Source organism: Panthera onca, chromosome B1 (assembly GCF_046562875.1).
Source record: "Panthera onca isolate mPanOnc1 chromosome B1, mPanOnc1 haplotype 2, whole genome shotgun sequence".
NCBI lineage: Eukaryota > Metazoa > Chordata > Mammalia > Carnivora > Felidae > Panthera > Panthera onca.
This window is the reverse complement of record NC_138342.1, coordinates 70,780,991-70,799,954: the sequence shown is the minus strand read 5'-3', so window position 1 is coordinate 70,799,954 and position 18,964 is coordinate 70,780,991. Positions and strand designations below refer to the sequence as shown.

Sequence of the window (18,964 nt, the reverse complement as noted above, 5' to 3'; positions counted from 1 at the left end):
TGGCTAAGTTTCCAGAAATTGCATGATTTACACAATTACAGCAATGGCAATGGTTAAGTTTCCAGAAATTGTGTGATTTACTTTCTCCTTCTTTGGTACTTTCTGTAGTCCACAGGGAAGCCATTTAAAGACAGGGAATTCTAGATGACCCCTCATGAAATTTAGACATAATTTAAATTTTCAGAGATAACTTGATTTTTTACTTCAAAGTTGCATAAGTGTTGTCTCTTTCTAATTTTTTTTCATTCCATACTCTTTAGACTTTTAGTCAATATTAATAACAGAAGCATAGTTCAATGGGAATGAGAGCTATTTTTATGATATACTTAAATAGAGGCTATTAGAATCTCCTTCTGTTAATGTTGTTTGGATTAGAATAGAGCTTGTCTATCTGGGATGTTTTAAGACCTCTGATGTGGGTACTTAAAATGACCGCATGTACAGTACAAGGATCACTTTAAAATCAGCTACTCACCTCTGTAGTTAGTGGAGAGAAATGCTTACTTCAAAACTCTCTGTAGGCTAGACAAACAGATTTATCTAATTAATGGTCGCAGTTCTTTGCATGTACTAAACTGCCTGCAGAAGTTTGTAAAGATGAGCATTCCTGTGAATGTAGCTGAACACTTTACTATAGAAAGAACTTACAAGGTTTGCCTGCTTTTGAACAAAGACAAATTTATAAGAAATAGTCACAGATATTACTTCTTGATGCCTTGTATTTGTGGCTTGTGACCAGCCTCACCTCATGTGATTTCCCTCCTTTTAGACATGAAGCTTTTTGTAGTACACTTAACATCTTTATTTAACATTCTTATGATGGTTCAATCATGTGTAGGCTACACAATCAGGAATGAGTTTGTTAAGGCATCATTATGTATTCATGAGGTTTTTCTGATCTGTTCCCTCAGGTTTAAGTATCTTGACTGCAGCTGTCATCAAGGTGCCCACCTGGCATAGAAATCAGTCTTTAAAATATTTGAAAAGAGAGAGGCGCCTGGATGACTCAGCCCGTTGAGCATCTGACTCTTGATTTTGGCTCAGGTCGTGATCTCACGGTGGTGAGATGCAGCCCTACATCGTGGGGGATGTCAGCATAGAGCTTGCTTGGGATTCTCTCCTTCCTTCTCTCTCTGCCCCTCCCCTGCTTGCACTCACTGTCTCTCTCTCTCTCTCTCAAAATAAATAAATAAGCATCAAAATATTTGAAAAGACTGTTTAATATGTGATTCAAGGCAAAAAGATTTGTTAGCAATGGTCAAACCCACTATATGGACCAAAAAACTATGTCCTAGTCTGCAACTTGCATATGCAGGCAGCCCCAGTCCTGATGGACTCCCCAAGTCTTTTCCAACCCTTCTTCTCTCTGCTTTCTTACTCCACTCACAATGGAGCCTGGAAAAGTTTCTTAAAAATTCTCTTTCTAGCCTCTTTTGCTGGAAGGGTGGTCATGTGACATGGTTCTACCTAAGTGGAAGTCTGCCGACACAGTGTATGAGAAAATTTCATTAAGTAAACAGGGGCCAATTTGGTGGACACTAGTCCATTCCTACTTCTTTTAGCAACTAATGAGGATGTGATATCTGGAGTTACAGCAACCATTTTGTGATGCTGAAGTACCCTGCACAGGAGAATCACAGAGACACTGGCCTTAAATAATCAAGCCACTAAAGCAATACCAAAATCTGCCCACCTCTAGGTGTTTTTTGAAGTGAAAAAAATAAACTTCTATTTACTGTTTTGTTACATGTATCTGAAAGCGTTATATATATATTGCACGCTTTCAGATACATATATATACACATATAACATAAAATTCTGGTTTTAAACATCATTTTCTCTTCATTAGGGTGTTGATAGAAGCTGGAGGTTGAAATAGGAAGAGAATTTTCTTGGACCTATTTGGATTTCTTATCCTATGTTATTTTGACTTGCTAATTCAGATTTGTTTCACATCTGTTAACTTCTACTCTTGAAAACAATTTCAGAGTAATTTAAGGCTTTCTGAGTTTATTGAGAATATGGATTCCCAATAGTATCTTTATAGATAGCACTTCTGTCTTCTCATTATCACAATGCTGAAATGTATGGTTTGTTCTTCTTTGAAATATTTAATAAGATTGCCAATTCAGCTGCTCTTTGTTTCCAGAAACAATGGCATCACTGCTCTTTGGGGGTTTCCAGTCTGCTTCTCTGTTACCTTTCACGATGGGGGTAAAGCTTTCTGGTTGACCCTGCATTATTAGGAGATCTTGTATCTTAATCCTCAATTTAGATGAGCAGGAAGAATTGCTCAGTGGAATCTGATTTGAGAAAGTTTCTTCCTTTATGGAGTCATGAGCTCTATGGAACTTCTGTGTTATCATCAACATTTTTTTTCAGGCTGTGGCCATTTTAGATTTGATCGTTTAGTCATTTCCTGTTCACTTAGTGCTAGGCTGCATTTTCATAAAATTCCCAGTCCTTATAACATGCATATAGTAGGTGCTCAAAAAGGTATATTGTTTAAATGTTAAATGACAAATTGAGACTTAAAAAAACTTTATTGAGTTTTCTTACATTCTCTTAACTGGGTTAGAATATAGTTTGTATCTAGTTTGAAGTTGTGACTTGGCTTTTCAGGAAGAAGTTAATAAATTAACATCTTAATTTAAATAACCAATAAATTTCCAATAATACTTCAAAACTAACTGTGAAAGGGAAGGTTAGAAAAATTAGTAAAGCAACAATGAGAGATTTGAGAGATCGTAACTGGAAATTATGATTGTTAAGAAAGTAATTGCAGGATTTCACAAATATCAGGGTTGCACAAACACCATAATGGTGATTAGATGCATCCCATGAGATTTTGCCTCTGGTGTTAGAAGGAGAACTAGAAAAGCCAAAGATACATAACTTTGGCCTTTATTTAACTCTATTAACTCAACAGAGGATAATGGTGGCTGAAGTGAGGAAAAGTGTTAAGGTACTTCAACAAAAGACCAGATGCACTTTTGAGACTGACCAGGCCTGAATTCTTAGAGCTTGTCACTTTTCTTACTTCTTTGAAGCACATCATCATTGGAGCTACCCACCATTCTAACATTTCCAACACTCTTGTAGTTATATGATACTGATCATGATTTTCCCCACTGCCTAGAATGCCCCTTCTCTACTGTAAAACTCCTAGTCATATCTCAAGATCCAAATAAAATGTTACCTCCTTTGTAAAGTATTCATAAAGTCCTCCAAGACGTCACAGAGATCCCATTGTCTATGCCCTCAGAGCACCTACATCACACACATGTGTGCATGTGCATGCACACACACAAACACACACACAGTGTTTATAAATTATAGCATCATTGCATGTTATGGTAATTTGTTGTCTTTCTTCCTTCCTAGACATTAATTTTGTGATGGTAGGGGCTGTGACTAATTTATCTCACAAAACCAAGCCTCACAATGCCTGAGACAGAGTAAGTGCTCAATAATTAATTGTCAAATGAATGAATGTCCTGGAAAAGAAATGACTCAGTGGTAAGATTCAATGGGAATTAACATAAATGTAAATCCTGCAATTACAACAGGTCTTGGGATCAGGGCAGAAGGAGAATACAGGTTAGATTAAACAATAATTGTTTTTTTTTTTAATTTATTTCTGAGAGAGAGACAGACACAGAGGGGTGGGAGGGGCAGAGAGAGAGAGGGTGAAACAGAATCTGAAGCAGGCTCCAGGCTCTGAGCTGTCAGCACAGAGCCAGATGCAGGGCTTGAACTCAATAACCACAAGATCATGACCTGAACTGAAGTAGGACGTTCAACCGAATGAGCCACCCAGGCACCAGTGAACAATGATTTTTAACAATTTAGAATTTGTAAATAAGGTGCTTAATTATACCAGTATTTGTCAGGATGTCTTCAGGTATAAGAAAGAGACCCCCTGATTCAAACTGGTTTAAAGAATAAAGGAACTTGTTATCCAAATAGAAAAAAGTACAGAGACAGAGCAGGCTGAGAGTGTAATAGAATGGGGGGCATCAGCTTCCCATCTTCATCATTCTTTTGGCTTTTCTTTCCTCTTTTGTTTGGGCTTTGATCCCCAGACTGGGTTCCTTCATGATTAGCAGGTGATGATTGGCAGTATATACATCCTTGTTTTGGGGTAGGCCTTCCTTTCTACTATGAAGTAAATATTCTTTCTTTTAGTCTGATTGGTCCAACTTAGGTTGTGCACTCTCCTGTGTCCTTGTGCTTGTCAAGGAATGCCATATAATGATGGTAAGGTGGTTGGGATGATTGTCATTGCCTCCCTTGAGGGAGGCCCTCTCAAAGTTGTAGGGAATTAACTTCCCCCAACCAAACAGGCTGAGTGTAGGAGGATATAATGGTTAAGAGCACAAATATTCTCACTGCTTGTGTTCAAATCCCATCTCTTCTGTTTACCCACTCTGTGGATTTAGACAACCTAACTAACTTAGTCTCCTCATTTGTAGTGGGGGTGGTTAATAGTGCATTATAAATGCTGTGAAGTTTGAGTTATTAGACATAAACTACTAAGAACACAAGGCAAGCACTACTGAAGTGTCAGCTCTTACTTCTTGATTATTTAACCACAACTGATGTTGTTTTAGAAAGGCTATAGCAGAGAATAAATTCTTTTTAAAAAATTTTTTTTAAATGTTTATTTATTTTTGAGAGAAAGAGAGACATAGTGTGAACGGGGCAGGGTCAGAGAGAGAGGAAGACACAGAATCCCAAGCAGGCTCTAGGCTCTGAACCATCAGCACAGAGCCCAGTGCAGGGCTTGAACTCACGAATCGTGAGATCATGACCTGAACCAAAGTTGGATGCTTAACTGACTGAGCCACCCAGGCGCCCCAAGACTAAATTCTATATAAGCAAGCAATAATGTTCCTTATGTAAGTTTTTGTTTTCTTTAAAAATTTGACCTTTAGGATTATCCAGCTTATTTTTGAATGTCTATCAGTATATAATGATGGGTCTCAAATTTAAATGGAAGGGTCTCAATGAAGGGTCTCAATGAATTTAAATGAATGGGTCTCAAATTTAAGTGGAAAGCATGCACTCACTGTCTATTAAACGTGTCTGGAAAGTAAGAAAGAATATTAGCCTGTGTATTCCAAGAGTGTACATTTTGCAAATCCGGTGGTCATATAAACCAATTGTAGACAAAATAACTAAAAATAATTTAGAATAATATATTTTTTAGGGTTTAATTATATTCTTAAATACCATCCACTTTACCCTTTTATTGAAAATAAGAAATCTAGACCACAAGGAATTAAGTGAACTTGCCAAAGATTATATAGTTTATGGCAAGACTGGGTTTTAGAGTCAAGGGTTTTAAATTTCACTCACAAACTATCTTACTGGCTTGTATAACATCCTTCTTGAGTGCTAGACCCATGTACCTAAATAATTAAACATAGAGATATGTTCTCCTTACTAAGAATTAGCACTGGTGTTAGTGTATAGAACCAGGTAAACAGTTGGATTCAGCAAATCAGTGTCTTCAAAGCAACTTGAATATAAGCTGTATATAGAGCTCTTATAATTAGTATTATGACACATACACAGGCCTAAAAGAGACAAGCAATACAGGCTACTGGATATAATTTATTTGAGTCATATTTTTCAGGAAATTGGTTGCAAATGCTAGCTTGAATTTTTAGATATATGTAATGACTCAGAGTGTCAAGTAGCTATCCTAGAGAAAGCTATGTTAATATTTATAAAGAGGAGGGAAAATGCCCTAGACCTAGACCACATAATTCCAAAAAGAAAGTTTCTCAGGCTCAAAGAGATCGTGTGAAGCAATTCAAAATAATAATAATAAAAAAAAGACAGGGATACTTGATAAGAAACTCAGCTCTTTGATTATCCCTCCTAAAGCTGCCTTTTAAATTGGTGGCTCACATTTTATTGCCTTACCAACATGTCTTCCAGGAATCACAAAACACATATCCACACTTTGTGTGGTACTTTATAGTCCCTCTCTGATATTCACAGGAAGCATCATAAGCCATTTTACAATTCCTACAGGACCCTGTTTTTATTAGAGTTGCTTCTCATCTGGCAGTTCACTTACTTATGCTGAAGGAGGCTATTAAGAACTATTGTGAGTTGAAACACTAAAACTGCCCTTCATTTGATGCATAATTAAATAGAGGCATAAGATCAAGACCAAGTAAGTGTTGATGAGTAGTAATATATTTTAAAATCTATTTTAGAAATTGCAGGCATCTCAAATGCAAGAAACTTTACCTTTCATATACTCCCCATTGCATAGATTGGCACAGTTCAGTGCATTCTTTGGTTTTGTGTTATCTTTCATTAAAAATGATTTTACATGAATGTGTTATAATTTCACAAATTATTAAGAAGCACAAAATGGTTGGCTTTGTTTCTCTGTTTTTTTAAAAGTGCCTAAACATTTTGCTTCTTCTCTTTTTCATACAGACTTTCTCCCTAGCTTAATGCTTCTTTAGTTGTAACCTAAGAGCTATAAAAACATCTAGAAAAGTGTGTATCTGTATAGCACAGTGGATGTGCTAATGTCAGCCTTCACTATGTGACTCTTTAAAAAAAAAACAAAACAAAAAATGTTTTTTTATTTCGAGAGGGTGTGCAAGTGGGAGAGGGGCAGAGATAGAATCTGAAGCAGGCTCCACTCTTAGCTCAGGGTCCAAATCAGGGCTTGATCTCATGACCCTGAGATCATGACCTGAACTGAAATCAATGCTTAACTGACTGAGCCACCCAGGCACCCCACTTATGGGTCTTCTAAACCATTGCTTCTATTTGGGCATCTTTCCTGCACTGTGGCATTAATCATGAAACATATATTTGTTGAGCTGCTACTATGTTGTTTCACATGTAGCAGTGAATCAAAAGTCAACATTCCCTGCCATTGGGGAATTCATATTCTGTGGGTCAGGAAGGAGGTTGGGGGTGTAGGAGAGGACAGGTAATAAACAAACAAACAAACGAAAAAACAAACAAAATACATTTCAAGTTTACAGAGAACAGTGTTGTGGACTGAAGAAAGCAGGAAACGAGGGTTCACAGTGCTGGGATTGACAGATGGTAGCAATTTTAACTAGGGTGGCCAGGGAAGACCTTACTGGGAATGTGATGTGTGAGTTAAGAGCTGAAGCCGGCCAGGGCAGAAGATACATGGGTACTGGGGAGAAGAGAGTTTTAGGCAAAGGGAAGAGCATGAGCAAAGACCCTGAGGTGAGAGTGAGCCTGAGGTCTCTGAGGAGCTACCATGCCAGTGTGGCTGGAATGGAATTAGTGAGGCAAGTAGAAAGCAAGTTTAGAGGTGTTGATGGTGCTAGATTGAGTAACCTAAAAGACCACTTTCAGGACTTTTGATCTCACTCTGAATGAAATTGGAGCCATTTGGAGTTTGCCCAGTAAAGACGTATGCTCTAATATTTTAGCAAGTTTCCTCTGGTGGCTGTGTGTAGAATAGGCCAGTATGTATGATCATGGACTAAGTATCTCCACAATTAAGGTTTCCAAGCACCTCAAACTCGGCACTATATCTGTCAACTTCACCCTCTAGTCCCCTCCTTCTTCTGAAGTCCCAATTTCAGTTAACGGCACCACCATTTAAATTAAAAGAATAATATGATTTATCAGTCTGGAAAATAATCTGGAAAATGACTATAGCATCAAGGTAGAGAAGGGATACCTGGTGTAGTATTTATTTTATTATTTTATTTTATTTTATTTTATTTTATTTTATTTTATTTTATTTTATTTTATTTTATGTATTTTATTTATTTATTTTCCCTTGACTCTTCTCTCTTCTTCTAATATGTTGCTGCATGGCTTTTAGAAAATGTATTCAAGTTCTGCCTACTTTATCAAGTATATAAGATGGCTGAAATTTTTCCTTACAAGGAGATTTATGTCTAAGATTGTAATTTTCCCTGAATTTAGTAGATAGTATTTCTGTTATTATAATCTTTGAGAATTAGAAAGTTAACTCTGGGATCTTTACATAAAAAATCCATATTATTAGGGAAACTGATCATGGTGATTTGGAAATGGTGAATGGGAAAAGTTGATTCATTGTTTAGTTGAGTGGAAAAGAAAACAAATTCTCTTTGTTTGTTAATACATTTGTCAGAATATCAGCCATTTATTTTTATATGTGTTTATTATCAAAGAATTAGTCTAGATGTTCATTGATTAGATAAAAGCACCTAACTATAATAAAGGAAATTAAAGTGAAAACCAGATATTTAATAAGGATCTAAAACAGAAACTGTTCATATTTTATAAGTAACATTATAATATATATCAAATTCAATTCAGAATTTTCAATATAATCTATTCTGAATTTTGAAATATATTTTTGTAAGAGTATTGTTGCTTATACTCAAAAGATGAGAGCAAGTAAAACTACTTATTGAACCGACATATTAGAATCTTTACATTCATTAATTTTATTTCTATTTTTAAGAGAGAGAGAGAAAGATGAATGAGTGTGAGTGGGGGGGTGGGGCAGAGGGAGAGAGAGATTCTTAAACAGGCTCCACCCTCAGTGCAGAGCCTAATGTGAGGCTCAATCCCACAACTCTGGGATCGTGACCTGAGCCGAAATCAGGAGTTGGATGCTCAACTGACTACTCCGGTGCCCCTAGAATGTAATTCATTTCTTCTCCTTATCACTACAATAGAGATGTTATTTTTCCTAAGGAAATGGAAACACAGATCAAGTTTAAGGTCACATGGCTAGTACATTATGGAGTCTGCATTTGAGCCAGATACTATGACTCTAAAGTTTCATTTTCTTTGCATCAAACCTGGCAGCCTCACTCTGATACATATTATGGTTGAGAGGACAGTCATTTTACATATTCTTTTTGGTTTTAAAGGGAAAACCTTGGCTAATAATCCTGTATTTTTCTTTTCCTTTCACTCCAAGTCATATTTAAAAGTGGTATTAGGTGAGAATGCATAATTTAAAAGGAAGGCACACACTTTGGGAGACATAATATCATATTCTGGGGTTCCAAGCATCTCTTTTTATTCCAGCCATTAAGATGGATGGATTAAGAAAGTCAGGTCAAAATGAAATGGTCAGAAAAATCTGTTTTTGCTCTGGAAGGAGCCTGTTGCAGACAGGTTTTAAACCAAATGGATTAGAAACAACTCTTGCCAGTCCACTGTACAAGATAGTAACTTTTCACTTCTTTTCAGACTCAGAGGGAAAGGATTAGCTTAAAAACTCACCACCAAAATGACTGGGACATACCCAATCAGCCAAATCTTTGTGGAAGTCCCTCAGAAAATTTATATTTTTCACTAGGCTGTTTTAAAACTAGTTTTCTCCACCCTATAACTTCCAATTATTCCTGTAACTAAGTCTTACATAGCCATCAATTATTCTGACTTCACTGAGTACTTAGATTATGTATAAGGATGTCTGAATAACCCAAATTATTCAAATGTATGTTTTTGTTCATTGGGTCTTTATGTTTCATTATTTGTCCATATTTGTCTATCAGTTACTCAAAAACAGGAGTCTTTCTGTACTTTCTGTGATACCAAAAGCTCAGAAGATTGGAACATAAGTCTCGCTCTTCTATTTCTGATATTTGACTCTAGGAAGACATTTATCCTCTTTGGGTCTCAGTTTCCTATCTTTAAAGGGAAAATAATAACTGCTTCACCTATTTACTACCAAGGGGCTTGCATTATGTGAAAACTCTTGGAACACCAAGAAAGTCTTTGAGGCTTCTAGACCTGAACAGTCTCATCTTCAGATCAGCATGGCCTGGCATGCAGCCTTTACTCCAGTAAATATAGGCCATGCAGTCATTTTCATGCTTTTCTTCATGTTCTTTCCTTGGACTCTAAAGTTTTATTCCAAAAAAAGCATAGGAAAGTAAATAAAAATTAAATAGAAGAGGAGGAAAAAGCAAATATATATTATGTTTCTCCTTTGTCATTCTTGATATATATTTTTATGGACCTAGAAAATTGGGACAGTGGTTTAGTTGAGCTAGATGACTGAATTTAATTTAAAGATACATACATTAAAAAATAGATTCTGTTACATATCTTTGCAAAAATAATGTCCCGGGGAAATGATTGCAATCCCCTAGATGAATTTTTGCCTTAGTGGGTATATCTATTTAGAATCTAAGCAAATCTAACTGGTAGTTTTGCTTATGTTTGTAGCATAGTCCAGGGGTCAGCAAACTACAGGGTCAACAATTTTGGTCCACCAACTGTTTTTGTAAGTAAAGTTTTATTGAAACAAAACCCATGCTCATCAGTTTATTTATGGGAGAGTTAATATTGTGACAGAAACTATATGGCCTTCAAAGCCTAAAATATTTGCTTTGTTGTCCTTTATGGACATTTGTTGTTCCTGTTAAAAATGAACCAATTTTTGTTTCTCTGTAATGTAAGGACACTTAGTTCATATATATCCTAATGCCTGGGGTTCTAAGAACAGGGCTAGCTTCATGGGCACTTGATTTAATACCCTACTATTGCCATCTTGAAAGAATAATTGTTGAAAAAGAGGCTATGCATTTTCATTTGGCATAGAGTTCCTCAGATTATGTAGCTGGTCCTAAGAACACATATTTTTGCAACATTTAAAGATCAAGAGTTTCTTCAATTCAAATGTGAGGGAAAAATGAATTAGTATTCCTATAATTATGCTTCTACATAAAATCCCAGATTTAGCAAATACAAATACAGGATACCCTGTAAAGTGTGAATTTCAAATAAAGAACAAATAACTATTCAGTATAAGTATGTCCCAAATATTACTTGTGTTTTGTCTGGTAACTTTACTTCTACACATTTGATAACAAGCTCTTTAGGGGCAATAATAACGTATGCATCATAAATATCTATATCATAATCATAAAACATGCTATAGAAATCATTTTTAAACCAGGATAATTCATTAGACTATTAAAAATATACCTCCTTGCATTTTGACTTTCTTATTAGCATCTTGGGTGAAGATTCTAAACCTTATCAATTCATATTTTTCTGATGAAATTTTAAATGGAACTAAAATTTTAATATTCCCTCAGTGTACCTTTTCTAGTTATCCCAGTTGTAGATTTTTAGACAACTTTTCCCAGGCTGTTAAATTGCCATTCTTATCTGAGCAGATAAAAAAGGTGATTAATAAAACAGAAAGTAGATTAAGTATTTAAAAGTACAGAGACTTTATAATTGAAAATGAAGCAATAAGTGATAAAAATGTTGACCAGATGTTATTCAATATTTTGGGATTAAAATGAAGTAGTAATATTTTGCTGAAATTTAATTTGCATAAAGATAAAGGTGAATAAATCAAGGGTGGTTTTAAAGAAATAACTTATAAATTAGTGCTATAGTAAGGAAATTAGCAAGATGAACTTGTGTAAGTACAATTTTCTTAGAACAGGGCTAACATTAATTTTCATATATTTGAGTATTAGGCAAGTGAGTGATATAATCAATAATTTCAGTAGTCCTCATGGTTCCTCATTTACATGCAAACAGAATATTCAAAAATATATTTATGAGATTAAATTAGTAGCGATAGTTTATTTTCTTAAAAAAATTTTTTTTTTATTTATTTTGAGAGAGAGAGAGAGAGAGAGAGAGAGCGAGCATAAGTGGGGTAGGGACAAAGAGAGAGGGGAGAAAGAGAATCCCAAGCAGGCTCTGCATTGTCAGCACACAGCCTGATGTGGGGCTCAAACTCACGAACTGTGAGATCATGACCTGAGCCAAAACCAAGAGTCAGAAGCTTAGCCAACTGAGCCACCCAGGTGACGCGTAATAGTGTATTTTAAAAATTAGTAGCAAACAGTAGGTTATGTGGATATATATAGGGACCTTGCATTCTCTTTGAACATTTCTTTGGAAAATAATATGCCAAATCTCTATGTGTAATGTGCTATTTTCTTAAAGTGGTACAATTTAAATTATCATATGAATTCATGTACTGACAATTCACATGCTTAATCTCCCATTTAAAAATGAAATTAATAACCCTCAAAAAGAAACAGAATACTCAATGGGAACTACATTTATAATCAATTAAACTGTATGAATTTAATTTTTTAATAATCACTTAAAGATCAAAACTAGGAAATATTTTTTTCCAAACCATGAATGATGATTTTCAGTTCTGACAAGTCAAAATTATTCTATTAACATGCCATTTTAATTTTAATATGGAAAGTATTTTATGAATGTGATTTTTCATAAAATAAAATCTGAAATAGCTGCAATAAGATTTCCTATATATTCTATATTTTTAAATTATGCACACAATTAAAAGCTAGTTGTTTTTCTGCATTTTTAGTGGACCATTAAAAAGGTCAATAATTTCCTTCATAACAATTTATCCTACTATAAAATGAATAGTTTTTATACTTAGAGATAGATGCTGGAGAAAAGGAGAGCCTTGATTTTTATGGTTTTTTAAAGTTATCTCTATGTAATCAAAGCTTCATAAACATTGACTATGTAATGTTAATAGGATTTCTTTTTTCAGGTGTTGGCATAATGTAGATTCATCTTGATGCCCCTTCTCCCCATATTACTGCCATATGGTCTTTCCATTTTCTTTCTAAATTTTTATTTTGATTCCAGGTAGTTAACATACAGTGTAATATTAGTTTCAGGTGTACAATTTAGTGATTCAATACTTACATATAACACCCAGTGCTCATCACAATAAATGTCCTCCTTAATCCATCACCTATTTAACCCATCCCCCCACCCATCTCCCCTCTGGTAACCATCAGTTTGTTCTCTGTTGTTAAGAGTGTGTTTCTTGGTTTGCTTCTCTCTTTTGCCCTCCTATGATTGTTTGTTTTGTTTTTATTTTAATTCTTTTTCAGAAAACTTTTTGCAACTTGTTTTATTCACAATGCCAACTTTTAAAAGGTTATTAAACTAAAGTTAACTAAAAATAAGCTAGGCAGAAATTGCTTTAGAGAGATTTCTAAGATTTAGAAATATTTAGAGATGGAAATCCCAAAATGCCATCTCTCTTATAGAGAACCTACACGTCAGTTATTCAGAGCAAAGAAAAAAGAAACTTTTGATCATACCAGAAGAAACTCAGCCATAAGTTTGGAATCTGTACTCAAACTCCACATGCAAGGAGGACAACATTCTGGTAAAACAACTGATTTGCTGCTGTATTTGTCTACTGTTTGTCTAATGTTAACAGACATTTAAGAGAGCAGTGCAACTAGTATTTGGAACAATCCTTACAGTGGTACAGTGTCAGGCATAACGTTTCACTTCTCTTCACACCACTGGTTCTCTTGTGTACCTGGGCTTCTTATTCTTCAGTAAAGTCATTTTTGATATTAGAGGTCTTGGGAATCTTCTCAGAAGTTTTCCTCTTAATCATATTGGCAACAGTCTTGCATGTAATATCAAGCAAACCGTTGCTGTGTAAGCAGTTCACAGCCAGAATAAGTTCAAAAAGTATTCCTTGGTCAACTTTTAGGAATTCCTGGTCCCAAACAGGGATATGATCTCTTCACTTTTCTTTGTTGTCATCCTCAGGAGGAGGGGGGTTATCCTTGTGGTGGGTGCACCACTGAATGGCCTTTTAAAATATTGCTGCATTAACATTTGGTAGAGGAACTGGGCCATCCTTCCCTTCACCATTCCCAAATCTTCCAATATGGTCTTGATAGTCACAGACTGCTTGGCAGTTTCAACATCAACTTCAAATATCTCTCCATCAGAACTCTACAACTTAATTGAAGGCATGGTGCTTGGTCTCAAAGAGACTGTGGGCCAGGGGCTGATAAGAGCAGAGCAGCCTCAGATACAAGAAGAGAAAGGCAGAGAATAAGGCCACTACCTGTTTTGTTTCTTAAATTCCACATATGAGTGAAATAATATGGTATTTGTCTTTCTCTGACTGACTCATTATACTCTGGCTCCATCCATGTCATTGCAAATGGCAAAATTTCATTCTTTTTTATGGCCAAGTAATATTCCATTGTGTAATAGATATACACACATCTTCTCTATCCATTCATCAATCAGTAGACACTTGGGTTGTTTCCATAATTTGGCTATTGTAGATAATGCTGCTCCAAACACGGGGTGCATGTATCCCTTTGAATTAGTTTTTTTATATTCTTTGGGTAAATAGTAGTGCAGTTGCTGGATAGATAGTTCTATTTTTAACTTTGTGAGGAATGTCCATACTGTTGTCTCTCAGTTTACATTCCCGCTAACAGTGCAAGAGGGTTCCCCTTTCTCCACATCCCCATCACCACCTGTTGTTTCTTATGTTGTTGATATTACCCATTTTGACAGGTTTGAGGTGATATCTCACTGTAGTTATGGTTTGCATTTTCCTGATGATAAGTGATGTAGAGCATCTTATGTGTCTGTTGGCTGTCTGTATGTCTTCTTTTGAAAAATGTCTACTCATGTCTTCTGTGCATTTTTAGTTGGATTATTTGGTATTTGGGTGTTGGGTTTTATAAATTCTTTATATAGTTTGTAAACTAACCCTTTATTGGATATATCATTTGCAAATGTCTTTTCCCATTTTGTAGATTCCTTTTTAGTTTTATTGATTATTTCTTTTGCTGCACATAGGGTTATTTTGATGTAGTCTCTATAGTTTATTTTTGATTTTGTTTCCCTTGCATCACATGATATATCTAGGAAAAGTTGCTGTGGCTGATGTCAAGATACCTGTGTTCTTCTCCAGGATTTTTATGGTTTCAGTCCCACATTTAGGTTTTTAATCTATTTTTAATTTATTTTTGTGTATGGTGTAAGAAAGTGGTTCAGTTTGCATGTAGCTGACCAGTTTTCTCAACACCATTTCTTGACAAGACTGTCCCCCCTGCGCCCCACTGGATACTCTGTCCTGCTTTGTCAATGATTAATTGACCATATAATTGTGGATTCATTTCTGGATTTTCTATGCTGTTCTGTTGATCAGTGTGTATATTTTTGTGACAGTATGACACTGTTTTGATCACGACAGCTTAGTACTATAACTTAAATCCAGAATAGTGATGCCTCCAGATTTGCTTTTCTTTCTCATGATTGCTTTGTCTCTTTGGGGTCTTTTGTGGTTCCACGCAAATTTTAGGATTGTTTTTTCTAGCTCTGTGAAAAATGCTGTTGTAGGGATTTTTGAGAGGGATTGCGTTAAATCTGTAGATTGCTATGGGAAGCGTAGACATTTTAACAATATTTTTTCTTCCAATCCATAATGGAATGTCTTTACATTTCTTTGTGGTCGTCTTTAATTTCTTTCATCCATGTTATATAGTTTTCAGAGTACAGGTCTTTCACCTCTTCGGTTAGGTTTATTCCTAGGTATCTTATTTTTTTGGGTGCAATTGTAAATGGGTTGATTCATTAATTTCTCATCCTGCTGCTTCATTATTGATGTATAGACATGCAACAGATTTGTGCCCATTGATTTTGTATTCTGCAACTTCACTGAATTAGCATATCATTTCTAGCAGTTTTTGGTCGAGTCTTTAGGGTTTTTTATATATAGTATCATGTCATCTACAAATAGTGAAAATTTTACTTCTTGCTGAATTGAATGCCTTTTTCTTTTTGTTGTCTGATTGCTGTGGCTAGGACTTTCAGTACCATGTTGAATAAAAGTGGTGAGAGTGGACATCTCTGTCTTATTCCTGACCATAAAGAAAAAGGTCTCAGTTTTTCCCTATTTAGGATGATATTAGCTGTGGGTTTTTCATATATGACCTGTGTTAGGTTGAGGTATATTCCCTCTAACTCTACTTTTTTGAGGGTTCTTATTTATCATGAATGGACAATGTACTTTGCCAAATGCTTTTTCTGCATCTATTGAAAGGATTATATAATTTTTATCCTGTCTTTTATTAATGTGATTTATCAGGTTGATTGATTTGCAAATATTGAACCACCTTTACAATTCAGGAATAAATCCCACTTGATTGGGTGAATGATTTTTTAAATGTATTGTTGGATTCAGTTTGTTAATATTCTATTGAGAATTTTGCATCCATGTTCATCAGGGATATTAATCTGTAGTTCTCTTTTTTAGTGGTGTCTTCATCTGGTTTTAGTATCAGAGTAATGCTATCCTCATAGAATGAATTTGGAAGTTTTCCTTCATTTTCTATTTTTTGGAATTTGAGAGGAGTACGTATTAACTCTTATTTAACTATTTGGTAGGATCAGCCTGTGAAGCCCTCTGGACTTGGATTTTTGCTTGTTTGTTGTTCTTTGATTACTGATTCAGTTTCTTTGCTGGTTATTGAACTGTACAAGTTTTCTATTTCTTCCTGTTTCAGTTTTGGTAATTTATATGCTCCTAAGAATTTATCCATTTCTTCTAATGCCAATTTATTGACGTATATAGTTTTTTATAATATTCTGTTATGATTGCTGTATTTCTGTGGTGTTGGTTGGTATTTCTCCTCTCTCATTTGTAATTTTATTTACTTGGGTCATTTCTCTTTTCTTTCTCCTCTAGTGAGAGGTTTATCAATTTTATAGATTTTTTTCAAAGAACAAGTTCCTGGTTTCATTGATTTGTTTTATTTTTTGTTTGTTTGTTTTGTTTTTAGTTTTACATCATTTATTCCTTCTCGAATCTTTATTTTTTCCTTCCTTGTGCTGACTTTAGGCTTCATTTGCTGTTCTTTTTCTAGCTCCTTTAAGTGTAAGTTTAGGTTGTTTATTTGAGATTTTTCTTGCTTCTTGAGGTAAGCCTGTATTGCTATATACTTTCTTCATAGGACCACTTTTGCTTGCATACCAAAGATTTTTTACTGTTGTATTTTCTTTTTCCTTTGTTTCCATGTGCTTTTTTAAAAAATTTCTTCTTTGATTTTTTTAGTTGACCCATTCATTGTTAAGTAGCATGCTGTTTAGCCTCCATGTATTTGTGCTTTTTCCAGATTTTTTCTTGTGGTTGACTTCTAGTTTCAAAGTGTTGTGATCATAAAAGATGCATGGTATGACTTCAGTCTTTTTGTATTTGTTGAGGCCTCTTTTGTGGCCTAATATGGGATCTATTTTGGAGACTGTTCGCTGTACACTTGAAAAGAATGTGTATTCTGCTTTTTAAGATGAAATGTTCCTAATATATCTGTTAAGCCCGTCTGGTCTAGTGTTGTCATTCAAAGCCATTGTTTCCTTGTTTACCTTCTGTTTAGATGGTCTATTGATATAAGTGGGATGGTTAAGTTCCCTACTATTGTTGTGTTATTATCCATTAGTTCCTTTATGTTTGTTATTAAGTGTTTTATATATTTGAGTGTTTCATGTTGGGTGCATAAATATTTATAATTGTTATGTCTTCTTATTTTATTGTCCCCTTTGTTATTATAGTGTCCTTCTTTGTCTCTTGTCAGTCTTTGTTTTAAAGTCTGTTTTGTTCAATAGAAGTATTATGACTCCAGCTTTATTTTGACATCCACTTGCATGGGAAATGTTTCTCTATCCCCTCACTTTCAATCTGCAGGTGTCTTTAAGTCTAAAATGAGTCTCTTATTGGCAAATATTGATGGGTTGTTTTTTTTTATTCATTCTGGTACTCTATGTCTTTTGATTGGAGTGTTTAGTCCATTTACATTCAAAGTAATTATTGATAAATGTGTATTTATTGCCATTTTATTACCGGTTTGTGTTTTTTTTTTTTTTTTTCTGGAGATTTTCTCTACTCCTTTCTTGTCTTTCTCTCATATTTTGCTGATTTTCTTTAGTGATATATTTGGATTTCTTTCTCTTTATTCTTTGCATGTTTATTAGTGGTTTTTGATATATGGTTATCTTCTGCATATAGCAATCTATGTTAAGTTGATTGTCATTTAAGTTTGAACCCATTTTTTTCTCCTCTCCTCCCCACATTTTAGGTATATATAATTATTTTTTATATCATTTTTTTGGTGTGAGTTCCTTGACTTATTTTTACAGAAATAATAATTTTTACTGCTTTTATGTTAACTGCCTTTATATTGCCACTTTTGGTCTCTCCTTACCACTCAGAGTCCCTTTTACTGTTTCTTGCAGGGCTGGTTTAGTGTCATGATCTCCTTTATCTGGGAACCTCTATCTCTCCTTCTATTCTAAATGATAGCCTTGCTGGATAGAGTATTCTTGGCTGCAGATTTTTTCCATTCAGCATTTTGAATATATGCCACTCCCTCTGGCTTGCCAAGTTTCTGTTGAAAAATCTCCAGCTAGCCTTATGCATGTTCCCTCATAAGTTAAGGACATCTTTTGTCTTGCTACTTTACTTTTAAGATTTTTTTTCTTTGTCACTATATTTGCAAATTTAATTACAATATGTCTTGGTGTGAGCCTGCTTTTGTTGATTTTGATGAGAGTGCCTCTTGGATCTGGATGTCTTTTTCCTTCCTCAGATTAGGGAGGTTTTTCAGCTATTATTTTTTCAAATAAATATTCTGCCTTCTTTTGTCTGACACTTCTGGGACTCTTATAATATGAATATTATTATGTTTGACGGAGTTTCTTAAGTTTATTTTCATTTCTTCTTTCCTTCTTTGGTTGAGCTTCACTTTTTTCCATTACTTTATCCTTTAGGTCATTAATTTGTTCCTCTGATTCTTCCAGCCTTGTGTTCATTGCATCAACGTGTTTCTAATCTTGTTTATTGTACTTTCATCTCTCATTCTTTTTTAAATTTAAATTTCAGTTAGTTAACATACAGTGCACTATTGGTTTCAGGAGTAGAATTCAGTGATCATCACTTACATACAACACCCAGTGCTCATCACAAGTGCCCTCCTTAATACCCATCACCCATCTGGCCCATCTCCCACCTCCCTCCCTCCATCAACCCTCAGTTTGTTTTCTATTATTAAGAGTCTTTTGTGGTTGGATTTATTCTTTGTTAACTCTTTTATCTCTGAGGTAAGTGTCTCACTGATGTCTTCTATTCATTTCTCAAGTCCAGTGA

The 18,964-nt window shown here is 34.9% G+C and overlaps 1 protein-coding gene and 1 pseudogene across 5 annotated transcripts in view; one reads left to right on the top strand and one right to left on the bottom strand.

Annotated features, from left to right (window-relative positions):
* The window catches only part of MAPK10 (mitogen-activated protein kinase 10), a 315,034-nt gene that overhangs the window by 99,989 nt on the left and 196,081 nt on the right, over positions 1-18,964 (top strand). The window lies entirely within an intron of this gene.
* LOC132692872 (S-phase kinase-associated protein 1 pseudogene) lies at positions 13,293-13,776 on the bottom strand (annotated as a pseudogene).